The sequence below is a fragment of the Mercenaria mercenaria genome, chromosome 7 (genome assembly GCF_021730395.1).
Source record: "Mercenaria mercenaria strain notata chromosome 7, MADL_Memer_1, whole genome shotgun sequence".
NCBI classification, from domain to species: domain Eukaryota; kingdom Metazoa; phylum Mollusca; class Bivalvia; order Venerida; family Veneridae; genus Mercenaria; species Mercenaria mercenaria.
In genome coordinates, this window is record NC_069367.1 from 20,328,233 (window position 1) to 20,343,062 (window position 14,830).

The window sequence follows — 14,830 nt, forward strand, 5'->3', positions numbered from 1 at the left end:
CACGCTTGTGTCATATATCTAGGGCTCACTATATGAGTAAAGTAAAAGGGATACAGTATAGATCTTTTGACAATATGGCTTTTATCCTACCCTCATACAAGATATAGCACAAAATCGGCCTGCCTAATAAACTTTGCTTTATTAGTCAGTGTCAAGATATCACTTTTGCGGGAACTTTTGAAATCACATATTTTATCAAAATTTTGCATTGAAACCATCACCATTGTATTGGAAATGCTTGAACTTAGAAAATGAGTGGTCAAATTATAGGTTTTTATCCAGAAACAAAAATGTTATTGCTATTTTTCACTTTTACAGCACTTCAGCCCGGGAAATTTTGAAAACACACTTTTTCCGAATTTTTCACAGAAACCGTTATCATTGTATTGGAAATGTTCTAACTAAGAAAATAAGTGGTAATGTCAAATGTTTTTATCCAGAAACAAAAAAGTTATTGCATTTTTTCAATTTTATTCATAAATAGAATTGCACTTGCAAACGTCATAAATTATATAACGTCAAGTATGCACGCTGTTGCTCTTTCCAACGACTTTTTATCCCTATTTTCTGAACAGGTAGGATAATCAGAATATAAGATTACTGTCTGAAAAATTTAAATTTATTAGGCTCGTCTACGAAAAAATATATGGCTCGGCACAGCCTCGCCTAATATATTTTCTTCAACTCGCCTGATAAATTTAAATCTATCAGACAGTAACTTAATATTCTCTATTTACCTATCATATATAAAAAAGAAGGCAAGTACACATGTACTAAGATTATTGAAATGTTAAACAAAATATTGTACTGAAACTCAGCTTTTAACATACTTTTGTATCAATGTCATAAAAGGTTGCATAAAAAATGACTGATCTCATTACAGGCGTTCCATATTTCTTTTACAGGATATCGACATAACCAATAATTTCAGGTATTCTGAAGTGGATATTTCAACATGATGTTACTAGCACTTAAATGTGTTAAAAATGTTACTAGCAAGACGTCCCTCACCAAATTTCATAAAGCGAAGTATGAACAAAGAAAAAAACAACATGTAGGCTAACATGTAACATTTTATGATCAATAAAGTTTATAAAGTGTTTTCATCGAACTTAAACAAACAAATCGAAATAAAATTACATTTTTTCCTTCAACAATATCCTTGTAAAATGTTTATGATAAAATGAAAATACTAAAATCGGTATTTTAATGTCTTTCTGAGATCTGCGTCCAACATGAACGTTTTTCTGACGTCTATTAAAATGTTTAGCCCCAAGCAGAAATTATTATACGTAAGTATTTTTGAGCTTTGTAGTTTTAGATCTGCTCTCCCTGAATAAAACATGTGTAAATCTGCAGACATGTGTAGATCTGTAAAAGAAAAACAACATTTAATATTGGCATTCTCATTACCTTCCTTTACACATACAAAAGAAGTCATACGACCTAGCTGTAGAAGCGGGAGGTCGAGGGTTCGTTCCCCAGCTGCGTCATACCAAAAACATGAAAAATGGTACCAGCTTGGTGCTCAGTATCAAAAGGGAAACTGGTTTATCTCGTTTCAGGAATGAGGTGTCGAGAGTCATTAAAATAACTTGTTTCACAATCGACCTAAAATAAATTGGTACAATTAAACGAAGCCCATGCGCTACAGGAATTACCTCCATCTATAAATATCATACATTAATTGTCAATGATAAGGACTCACACAAAGGAAGTACTGCAAAACAAGGATTCATTATGAAGAAAAATTATGAGTAAAAAACAACTAAAAAGGAGGAAGGAGTGTAAAAATAACCTACGTTGCCAAATAAAGACTCCGTTTATAAATAAACGTTCGGTTTTACTCATGATTTTGCATTTTTACACGGGTAAATTACGTCAGTGTTCATGTGTATGAAGACACCTCACTGCGTTTACTAATGACTTTTATGATGAGATATGTCAGATATCTACAGAAGCTCAGTGGGGACACGAGATACAATAAAAGAAAAAAGTTAATCCGTGGCCACGAGATATAAAAAAGAAAAAAAAGTTAATTCGGCCAGAGATATTACAAGAGTGCCATGATGGCCCTATATCGCTCACTTTAGTTGCTTGCTTGAACAGATTTCTTTGCTTAAGCTTCACTAACAAAAACTAGGTGGGTAGATCATGGTAAAGATTATTCAAGATATCTACTGAAATCTGTTTGAAATTAAAAAGGTTGTCCAAATTTCTTTGCTGTAGCTTCAAAAACAAATAAGTCTATGTAAAGCAAGGGACCATCCGGACGTGGCCTATAATGACCCCAGGGTCTTGATTCGAATACTCTTGGTAGAGAACTACTAGAACATAACACATACTAAATATCTAAGCTCTGGGCCTTATGGTTTAAGACAAGAATTGTTTTGAAGGTTTTTCCCTGTACAAGTCCATTTAAACCATGTGACCCCCGGGGCGGGCCATATTTGACCCTGGGGAGATAATTTGAACAATCTTGGTAGGACCACTAGATGATGCTACATATTAAATATCAAAGCCCTAGGCAACGTGGTTTTGGACAAGAAGATTTTCAGAGGTTTTCTCTATATAAGTCTTTATAAACCATGTGACCCACAGGGCGGGACATATTTGACCCAAGGGGGATAATTTGAATGAACTTGGTAGAGGACCACAAGATAATGTTACATACCAAATATCAAAGCCCTGGGCCCTGTGGTTTTGGACAAGAAAATTTTCACATTTTTTCCTGTATAAGTATATATAAATCGATGTGACCTCCGGCGCGGGGCCATATTTGACCCTAGGGGGACAATTTAAAAAAACTTGATAGAGGACCACTAAATAATGCTACATACCAAATACCAAAGCCCTAGGCCACTGGCCCCATATCAGAAACAAAATGCCTCCGTACGTGTTATACCCTACCCCTAGGTATTCTATAAGAACCATGGTCATGAACGGGTTTCCCGTTTCAATCGTAAATTTCTCAACTTAAACGTACAGTTCGGTGAATGAGTATCTAGTATATTGAACAAGCGATAATTTATCTTCCATCGTGCATCAGTCACATTGTCTCAATATTCCATATTGCTGAGATTATCAACATAGTTTATGCTTTCGTCAACGTTACAGAAAAACTTGCTTGACCTTCCCTAATGAACATTCGGTCTAGAGGTCACGGCAGTGTGCACATGTTTGGCGAAATGTAAACAAACAAAAACAGAATTTAAAAAAATCACATTTTTACAATAAAACTCGAAATGATGAATGAAATTCATCTTGTATATGATCTTTAATTTGAACTCGTAAATTGGTCTGCATCTGTTCTGTTTATTTTATTCATTTTGCATATTTATGCTGCATTTTCACATTTTAGCGAACACTTGTAGTAAAATGACGATTGACATACATTTTCACATTAGCCAATCAGAATGGTTTTTTAATCTAGAACGGAACTTCACCAGGGAAGTTCAATCAAGTTTTTTGTGTAACGTTGAAATAACTATAAACTACGCGTTGTTTTTCTAAGATTAAATGTATTGAAAAATGTGACCGGTACACAATGAAAGATAAATCACCACTTGTTTGATATCCATAGTATACATTTTGGAACTGCGTGTTTCAGGTATGAAATACGCGATTGAAATGGGTTAGTATATTTTTCCCTTCATGACCATGGTTCTTATAGAATACCTAGGGGTAGGGTATAACACGTACGGAGGCATTTTGTGTCTGATCTGGTGCCAGTGCCCTAGGCCGTGTGGTTGTGGACAAGAAAATTTTCAAATTGTTTCCCTATATAAGTCTATATAAACCATGTAACCACCGGGGCGGGGCCATATTTAACCCTAGGGGGGTTAAACTTGGCAGAGAACAACAAGATGATGCTACATACCAAATATCAAAGCCCTAAGACCTGTGGTTTTGGACAAGAAGATTTTCAAAGTTTTCCCTATATAAGTCTATGTAAACCATGTAAACACCAGGACGGGGCCATATTTGACCCTAGGGGAATAATTTGAACAATCTTGGTAGAGGATTATTAGTTGATGCTACATACCAAATATAAAAGCCCTAGGACTTGTGGTTTTGGACAAGAATATTTTTAAAGTTTTTCCTTTCGGTTGCCATGGCAACCAGAGTTCAGTATGGAATTCAATTCTTTGAATTTTTTTTAAAGAAGACCATCCAAGGAACATCCCTGTGAAGTTTCATCAAAATTGGCCTACTGGTTTAGGAGGAGATGTTGTTTAAAGGTAAATGTGGACGGACGACGGACGGACGGACGCCGGACGGTGAGCGATCACAATAGCTCACCCTGAGCACTATGTGCTCAAGTAAGCTAAAAAGAGAGAAAAAAGTTACGCAGTAGCAGTAGTGGTGGTAGTAGTGGTGGTAGTGGTAGTAGTGGTGGTTGTAGCAGTGGCAGTGGTGTTGGTAGTAGTAGTAGTAGTGGTGATGGTAGTGGTAGTGGTAGCGGTGGTCGTAGTGGTAGTAGTAGTGGTAGTGGTAGTAGTGGCGACTGTCGTAGTATTGGTAGTGGTAGTAGCAGTAGTGGCCGTGGCGGTGGTAGTAGTCGTGCGGGCTGTAGTGGTAGTAGTAGAGGTGGTGGTAGCGGTAGTGGTAGAGTGGTGTGGTAGTGGTAGTGTGTGGTGGTCGTCGTAGTTGTATGGTAGTAGCACATGGTGGTGGTAGGGTAGTGGTGGTGGTGTGTGTAGTAGTGTGGTATGGTATGAGTGGTAGTGTAGTATAGAGGTTGGTGGTAGCGGTAGTGGTGTGTCGTCTAGTGATTGGTATGTAGTACACTATTGGTGGTGGTAGTGGTAGTGGTGGGTGTAGTGTGAGCGTGTTAGTAGTGATGGTGGTTAGTTGTAGTAGTGGTAGTAGTGGTGATGGTCGTAGTATTAGTAGTGGTAGTAATAATGGTAGTGGTAGTAGTGGTCGTGGTGTATGACCAAAGATGTTGATTTTTTTTAGGTTTTAAGTTTAAAGACGAAGATCATATAAAAGTTAAGCTCATCTGTATATAAGTCAGTCTGTAGGTCTTGCCACAAGGTTTACTGAGTGTGAGTATGAACTGAATAAGGTCATTTATGTGGGCTGTAGGACCAAACATATTATTTATTAAGGTTTTAAGTTTGAAGGTGAAGGTCATATGAGGGTCAATGCCATTTCTATATAAGTCAGTTTGTATAGGTCTTGTCACAAGGAATTTTATGTGTGAGTTTGAAATAAATCGCTCATTAATGTGGGCTGTAGGTGAAAATTTGGTTAACCAAAATGTTTTTTAAGGTTTTAAGATTGAAGGTAAAGGTCATATGAGGATCAAGGTCATCTTTATATAGGTTAGTTTGTAGGGCTTGCCACAAAGGACGGAACTAAATCGGGTCATTAATGTGGGCTGTAGGAGAAACGGTAAAATCTGGTTCGTACGGACAGACAAACGGACGGTCAGTTCAATCGTTATATGCCCGGGGGCAGAAAAAAATGTGTGCGAAGCTGGCCGCAAAAACAATGTTTAATCCTGAAGATACTGGTCGCTCAGTTGCACTCACAATGTGACTTTTTATTTTAGGCTATCCTTGTTGTAACTGTACCAGCCCAATGAATTTACTTTCGATTGCTGTTGTTTTATGTTATTTAGAGATCATTAATTAAGTATAGTACCGTGTCCAATTTACATTGAACTATACCAACAAAAGTAAGTGTGCAGTTAGAAAAGTCTTAAGCACATTTTGTAATATCCTTTATTTTACTTATTTATTATTATTATTATTATTATTATTTATTTTTTATATCCTTAATTCATATAAGTGTTTTACTGATAAATCTTACCAAACAGTGTGTTTGATGTGCAACATGGAGTATTTGAGCCTAGTAATTTCAAAATGACTTGATGGATGACAGAGTGATGGACCGGACACGAAGTGTGACGGAAGGAATGGTGGACGGACGCACACACACGCACACATGCAGTCTATTCTAGGTCCCTCTATTTTTCTTCTAAGAGATGGGGACAACAAATGCATTAATGTTTTAACTAAAAGGCCCTCCACCACATAAGGCGTATAAAATAGCATTCATAATAAATACATACTTCATCAGCAGCATGGATCTTCCGTTATAACACCACCATTTCTTCCTCCACCATTGGGATCACTGCCAAACAAGCCACCCCTCCCTCCAGTAAACAGCAACGGTACAGCAAATATTAGGTATAGAAGCTCCACTGTGATATAAACAAAACATGCATATTGGTTACACGACGTAATATCTTGTCGGCACCTACTGAATGTACGCACGTATTGAACATACAGGTTAGGGTCTGGTTTAACATATGCGTGCGTACACTCAATGCTGACCAATATCTTGTATAACCCAGACATTGGTAGAAATCAGTTATAACCTTGTAACAATTTCTTTTAAACTTATCACCTTTGAAAATATTGTATAATTAATGTGACCTTTTACAACTATATAGGAAGTTTAAGCAAGTACACTTATTCCATTACAGTTAAAACTTCATACGAAATGCATTAAAGATGATTGAGAATATTCATGTTTTACTAGCTATATGTTTAAGACATGCCAGTTTAATAGCAGCTTTTTTTTTGTTTGCTTTTTTCCACTAACAGATGTTACAGCTAATGTTAAACAAGAGGGCCATAATGGCCCTATATCGCTCACCTGAGTTAAGTTGCTTGCTTGAACAAATTTCTTTGCTGAAGCTTCAAAAACAAGAAAGTAGGTCAGTAGGTCATATTCATGGTCACTGAAATTAAGTTTTAAGATTAGTGAGCAAAACTGTACATGTCATCCAAATTTCAAGGCTGTATCTTATAAAAACAAGAAAGTAGGTCAGTAGGTCACATTCATGGTCACTGAAAGTCAGTTTTAAGATAGGTGTACAAAACTGAACATGCCATCCAAATTTCAAGGCTGTATCTTAAAAAAACAAGAAAGTAGGTCAGAAGGTACCAAATATCAAAAAGCATAAGCCTTGCAGTTTGGCAAGAAGATTTTTAAAGTTTTTTCCTATATATGTCTATGTAAAACTAGGGAACCCCGTGGCAGAGCCTCTTTTCACCCCAGGGGAATAATTTGAACAATCTTTGTAGAGGCCCATTATATGATGTTACATACTTAATATCAAAGTCCTAGGCCTTATGGTTTTTGACAATAAGATTTTCAATGTTTTCCCTATATGAGTCTATATAAACCATGTGACCCCCCGGGCCGGGGTCATATTTGACCCTAGGGGGATAATTTGAACAATCTTGGTAGAGGCTCACTAGTTGATGCTACATACCAAATATCAAAGCCCTAGGCCTTGTGGTTTTGGACAAGAAGATATTTAAAGTTTTTCCTTTCGGTTCCTTTGGCAACCAGAGTTCTGTACGGAATTCAATTCTTTGAACAGTTTTTAAAGAAGACCATTCAAGGATCATCTCTGTGAAGTTTCATCAAATTTGGCTTGGTGGTTTAGGAGGAGATATTGTTTAAAGGGAAGTGTAGATGGACGCCGGACGGACGGAAAGACGCCGGACGGTGAGCGATCACAATAACTCACCCTGAGCCTTTGGCTCAGGTGAGCTAAAAACAGGTCTTTTGCACACTTTTACATCGGTAAACAGGTCCTAATTTCGTACAGGACGTTCTATATCAATGAGGTACATCTTTCACAAGTACCTTGAGCTGAGTAGTTAATTATGCACGGGCTACTATATATAGCTTTATCCAATATTGTTACTTTTACTAATCGCTGTTCCAAAGAAGCAACTGACAACTGTCCCATTTAGGTCAAATATTGAAGGTAAGTTAACACTGAGTGAGTATTTGCTTTAGATCAAATCGTTATAACCGAACCCATGTTTGCAAAAGAAATAACCCTGGCGGACATGCCGCCGGCCAAGTTCCTAGCCTTACTTACAGGCATACTAACACTGTTTGTTTGTTTGTTTTTTGTTGTTTTTTTTTTTTTTTGTTGTTGTTGTTGTCTCTCTTAACACACGTTTTCTTTCCTGTTAAACCCCCCCCCCCCCCCCCCCAAAAAAAAAAAAAAAATGACAAGAACAGCAGTTTTATGCTAGAATAAAGCATAATATTTGCTGAAAAATTGACATAATCTTAATTTATATTTTGTAAGCAAACTCACACAGAGTGACTGTGAGGCCCTGAAAGGGGTATGTAAAATGGGGACTGTACGAACGTTGAATGATGATAAATTCGACCACTTTGTCATTTACAAATTTTTCTCCTTAGTATTATATTGAAACTTTCCCAAAAAAATGCTGCAACAGTCACTCCTGATCAAGTAATAAAAAGTGAGCATGTGCAACAAACATCCTCTTCCCCAGTGATTTTGGATAAATATTTTTTAAACAGATAAATGTAAGTCGTGTATTATACAGAATATTTACCAATTTTGTTTTTGTTTACACCAGTTTGTGTAGAAAGTGATTGCTATTAGACGGGGTGTTCAATTATATAAATATCCGATTGAAATCGAATAATTTGAAGGTGGTTGACTTTAACATCTGTCAGAGTTTATCATCAGCGCCAGTATACTTATATCGAATATTTTGAACTTCGGAATGAAATCTGAGAATGAAATATTTTATGTACACAAAAATGAGTTTAATGTTGAATCAGCAAAACCTTTATGTTGTTGTTTTTTTCTGTTGGACGGTTAGTAGTGTAGTTACCACGAGCTGTTTATTCTAAAACAAAAATACTCTCAATTTTCCAAGTGTAGGTTATAATTATATATGAAAAAAAAACTTACATATACGGTTTTTGTTAGGGGGCTCTTCGATCAACACCTTTTGTATCCTAACTCTCGGTCTACCAGGGTCTAGCCGTATCGGATGGAGCAGGTTCGGGTCGCGAGGGTCTGGCATATACATAGCCCCAATTAGGGATACCAGTAGCACGATGACATACAGCGTTAAAAAACGCATGTTGTTGCTGTTGAAAATATAAAAATGTTCTTGATTTACATGTGTAACTTTTTTAACATATGGAATAAAAGGAAATTCTATGATTACCTCTGTCGCAGGAAAGGCGAGATTTCAATTCGCTGACGTTTGGAACTGTAATCATTGCACTGGTACTGTCACATAGACATGATTGTGTAGCAGGCTAAACATAAATATAGAAAATCATAAACTTCATAACAACTTGAGATTTGTCAAATGATGACACTGCTCAGAATAGGAAGGAACTTAGTCCAACATCGACCCACCCTACTAAATACAAACAAATGCAATTTCAAAACAGGGCAAAACAAGTTTATCTGATACTAAATTATTTTAGTTAAGTTGGTCTGCAGTTCGCAGTTCGCAGTTCGCGTTTCGAATTGCGAACTGCAAACTGGTCTGCAGTTCGCAGTTCGCAGTTCGCGATTCGAATTGCGAACTGCAAACTGGTCTGCAGTTCGCGATTCGAATTGTGAACTGTAAACTGGTCTGCACTTTACGATTCAAATGTCAACGTGCAGTCTGATCAACAATGTCCTGCACATTGCAGACAAGAATGCATTTCACAGTTGGTCTGCAGTTCTCGTTTCGAATTGCGACCTGCAAACTGGTCTGCAATTTGCGATTCGTGTTGCGAACTGCAAACTAGTCTGCAGTTTACGATTCAAATTTTCAAGTGTGCAGTCTGATCAGCACTGCCAGGCAAATTGTAGACAAGAATGCATTTCAAATTTGGTCTGAAGTAAGCAGTTCGCGTTTCGAATTGCGAACTGCAAACTGGTCTGCAGTTCGCGATTCGAATTGCAAACTGTAAACTGGTCTGCGCTTTACGATTCAAATGTCAACGTGCAGTCTGATCAACACTGTCCTGCGCATTGCAGACAAGAATGCATTTCACAGTTGGTCTGCAGTTTCGCGTTTTGATTGCGAACTGCAAACTGGTCTGCAGTTCGCAATTCAAATTCAACTGCAAACTGGTCTGCAGTTCGCGATTCGAATTGCAAACTGTAAACTGGTCTGCGCTTTATGATTCAAATGTCAACGTGGCAGTCTGATCAACACTGTCCTGCGCATTGCAGACAAGAATGCATTTCACAGTTGGTCTGCAGTTCGCGTTCGAATTGCGAATTGCAAACTGTCTGCAATTCGCGATTCGAATTCGAACTGCAAACTGGTCTGCAGTTTGAGATTCATATTGCGAACTGTAAACTGGGCTGCAGTATAACAATTCAAATTTCAAAGTGCAGTCTGGATCAGCACTGTCTAGCGCACGCATGCGGACAAGAATGCATTTCATAATTAGTCTGCAGTTTGCATTTCGCGTTTCCAACTGCGAACTGCAAACTGGTCCGCAGTTCGCGTTCCGAATTGCAAACTGCAATCTTGTCTGCTGATTACAATAAAAAATTTCAAAGTGCAGTCTGATCAGCACTTTCTTGTGCATTGCAGAAAGAATGCATTTCACAGTTGGTGTATAGTTCGCAGGTTGTGTTTCCAATTGCGAACTGCAAACTGGTCTGCAGTTTGCGTTCGCGATTCGAATTGCGAACTGCAAACTGGTCTGCAGTTCGCGATTTGAATTCGAACTGCAAACTGGTCTGCAGTTCGGGATTCGTATTGCAAACTATAACTGGGCTACAATTAACGATTCAATTTCAAAGTGCAGTCTGTCAGCTAACTAATACAGATGGATAACTCTAGCTACCCTAAACGTGTTATTTTATGCTAAAATCTTTAGATACGTAGGTAGAATCACCTGGGCTACTCAGGTCAAACACTTGTTATTTTTTGTATGGTTTGGGTTATGTTTGGGTTTCACATGATGTTGGAAATATTGACTGCTTCGTTAGTATTTTTCGTCAAAGACTCATAGATTGTCATAAACAAAACTGGAAGAGTCTATCGAAGAATCAAGTGATGTTCACCATATAAACATTTTAAACTTATTAAATACAGAACGTTACCTTACAATAAATTTGCCATTTAAATACAGACTAGCAATGTCAAAATTTCGTTGTTCAAGCCATAAGCTGCATGTTGAACTGGTAGTGCACAACAATACACCTTTTGAATCTCGTATCGTCATATCTGCAATTTTGTTATAATAGAAGTAACACTAGTATTGTTGAATGTGAATATCATGCTTTTTTCAATGTGAGAATTTAGTGAGATCCGTAATCAGTTAACTTCTTAATTGGTATTCATCTGACAGAAGTATACAAAGTTTTATAAACATACTTAGCTCTGATAATGAAAAGGGTTATATCTAACAGCATTGTATCTTGAGAAACTCTTAAATAATGTTTGACCTGTTAAATATGTATATCAGCAGCCTATGTTTACTAGTCGACTGTGTGCTGACCTATGAATATGTATTTTAACTTATCCGATTGTATATGTACATTTTGTGTGGGATCACAACTGTTTATATATTTACTTACTAATATATTATGTATGTGTAATTTGGGCCGGAGGCCTTGTTACATTTCATAAACTTTTGACTTGACTTGACTGACTGTCCAGCGCATTGCGGACAAAATGCATTTCATAATTAGTCTGCAGTTCGCATTCGCGTTTCCAACTGCGAACTACCAAACTGGTCCGCAGTTCGCGTTCCGAATTGCAAACTGCAATCTTGTCTTGCTGATTACAATAAATTTCAAAGTGCAGTCTGATCAGCACTTTCTTGCGCATTTCACAGCTGGTCTAATAGTCGCAGTTTGTGTTTCGAATTGCGAACTGCAAACTGGTCTGCAGTCGCAGTTCGCAGTTCGCGATTCGAATTGCGAACTGCAAACTGGTCTGCAGTTCGCGATTCGAATTCGAACTGCAAAGTGGTCTGCAGTTTCGGGATTCGTATTGCAAACTGTAAAACTGGGCTACAATTTACGATTCAATATCAAAGTGCAGTCTGATCAGCACTGTCCAGCGCATTGCGGACAAGAATGCTTTTCATAATTAGTCTGCAGTTCGCATTTCGCGTTTCCAACTGCAACTGCAAACTGGTCCGCAGTTCGCGTTCCAAATTGCAAACTGCAATCTTGTCTGCTGATTACAATAAAAATTTCAAAGTGCAGTCTGATCAGCACTTCTCTGCGCATTGCAGACAAGAATGCATTCACAGTTGGTCTATAGTTCGCAGTTTGTGTTTCAAATTGCGAACTGCAAACTGGTCTGCGGTTCAAGATTCAAAATAAAAATATATTTGAACGTTACTCTTATACTTATAAGTAATAGGTCAGTATTTGCTAAATATAAAGTTTTGAGCCGTGCCATGAGAAATCAACATAGTGGGTTTGCGACCAGCATGGATCCAGACAGCTTGCGCATCCTCAGTCTGGTCAGGATCCATGCTGTTCGCTAATGGTTTCTCTAATTGCAGTAGGCTTTAAAAGTGAACAGCATGGATCCTGACCAGACTGCGCGGATGCGCAAGCTGGTCTGGATCCATGCTGGTCGCAAAACCACTATGCTGATTTTCTCATGGCACGGCTCATTAATGTTAATGGTCTGCACTTCCTCCCTCTTCAGTAGAACTGCAAAGTGCCGGCAAGTCTGCGGCTCCTAGTTTTCGATTCGAACTACGAACTGCAAAACTGGTCTGCAGTTCTCAGTTCGCAGTTCGCAATTCGTATTCATAATTCGAATTGCGAACTGCAAACTGGTCTGCAGTTCGCAGTTCACGATTTCGAATTGCGAACTGCAAATTGGTCTGCAGTTCAAGATTCAAAATGAAAATGAAATTTGAAGGTTACTCTTATACTTAAAAGTAATAGGCAAGTGTTTGCTAAACGTAATGTGAAAGTCTGCACTTCCTCCTCTCCATTAGAACTGCAGACAAGAATGCATTTCACAGTTGGTCTACAGTTCGCAGTTTGCGTTTCGAATTGTGAACTGCAAACTGGTCCGCAGTTCGCAGTTCGCCTTTCGAATTGCGAACTGCAAACTGGCCTGCAGTTCGCAGTTCGTGATTCGAATTGCGAACTGCAAACTGGTCCGCTGTTCGCAGTTCGCCTTTCGAATTGCGAACTGCAACTAGCTGCAGTTCGCAGTTCGCAGTTTCGCGATTCGAATTGCGAACTGCAAAATGGTCTGCAGTTCGCGATTCAAATTCGAACTGAAACTGGTCTGCAGTTCGAGATTCGTATTGAGAACTGTACACTGTGCTGCAGTTTATGATTCAAATTTCAAAGTGCAGTCTGATCAGCACTGTCCAGCAAAATGTAGACAAGAATGCATTTCACAGTTGGTCTGCAGTTTGCAGTTCTCAGTTCACGTTTCCAAATGCGATCTGCAAACTGGAAAAGTAAAGAAGAAATGAAAAATCTTGAAATGGAGCTTTTCTATCTTGCAGGATTTTGTTTTCAATGAATTTAGTAACATTTTTATGGAGGAGCCGCCCATATCAATTACCGTTAACAATATAGATAAGCTTAAATATAAACAATGAAAACATGTAGAAGTTATAGCGTGTTTGTCACGGGATGTACATTTCATGTTCTTTAAACTTAATAGTGCGTCGCCGCGCATAGCGGGAAACATACTTTTCCCTGGCGGTATCGTCTGCTGTTTAATTGAATATGGATATCCTCGGCAATGAACGTGTTATTACGAATATTAACGGAGATGTCCGAGGCACTTCATCCTTGCCGTACAGTCTTTGTGAATTCTTGTCATATAGGTTACATTCTACCAATTCAATCCTTATTTATTTCATATTAATAACAAAACATTCAGACCTCATTTTCAGCACTTTAGAGCATTTCAATGATATGAAAACCATATATGGTCATTTAGTATAACATGTCTTCTTATCAAAAATAGAAAAATATTGACATGTTATGTTGTATATAAGAAAAATATCTGTTCTGAGAAACATCACCCTCTAAAAATGCCCCATGAAAACAGCCGTTTAGCAATTACGCGTAGGTAGACATTTTTCGCAAAGAATAAAACTTATTCCAGGAATTTACAATGAAAATGGTCTAGATCTATTCTCAATACAATAACAATAAACATAGCCAAAATTTAACTGTCACCAGCCTCCTCATGTCACTCATATACCAGACTTCATCCATAGCATGGAACTACATTTTGGACTACTTCACATGTAACACTGAGTAGTCACTTCGGTTTGGTGTAATCCGTCCTGTATGACCAATCTTCTTGGTTTGTTTTATGAGTATAAAGAGAGCTAGAATGAGAGAAGAAATTCACTGGTGTTCTCTTAGTACCTTTTACTGCCAAATTCCTTCTACGCTCAGAGCAGTTAATGTACTCTTACGAGCAATACAGTAAAATTCATAGAAAACTGAATTAAAATCATTTAGAATTCTTATGATTACTTCAATTAATTTCACCAGTCGGTGTGGCAAGGAATATTTTGAAATATCTTTAATATTGTAGTTTTGTATTTCTTTACAGAGCGCGTGAATTTTTTTGTTTTTTTTTTTTTGTGTGAAAACTTTGTATTATTTTATCTTATTTTATCAGTTGATATGTATTGTGACATGTTTCATGTAAAGACATTTACACCCATTATAGGTCGTCTACAGCCAAGTATGGCCTAATGTAACTCTTAAAATGGCTTAAGCCCAACCCGTTTACTGTCATGATGTTATAACATTTTTTCTTATCGAATGCTTTTAACTCAAATACATTTCTATTGTATTTAGGACTTATTAAAAGGTCATAAAACACATGAACTGACATTATAAAAATAAAATAAAAAATCTTGTGCAGCTTTTGCAGTAGTGCGTTGTCCTGTAAATAATTTCAGCTTTACATTGTGTGATTTCTGTTACAGTACATGTGTTGTATATCATTTCAATTTTAACAAAAATTATATTGCCCTTTGTAAATAAATC

At 37.6% G+C, this 14,830-nt stretch overlaps 1 long non-coding RNA gene across 1 annotated transcript; it reads right to left on the bottom strand.

Moving 5' to 3' along the window:
- Window positions 1-1,187: 1,187 nt before the first annotated feature.
- Window positions 1,188-9,091, bottom strand: LOC123555565 (uncharacterized). Its single transcript, XR_006687325.2, has 3 exons — window positions 8,771-9,091; window positions 6,083-6,214; window positions 1,188-1,371 (listed from the first exon to the last, which is right to left on the bottom strand). It is a non-coding gene; the product is annotated as an uncharacterized LOC123555565 (long non-coding RNA).
- Between the last annotated feature and the right edge of the window lie 5,739 nt (window positions 9,092-14,830).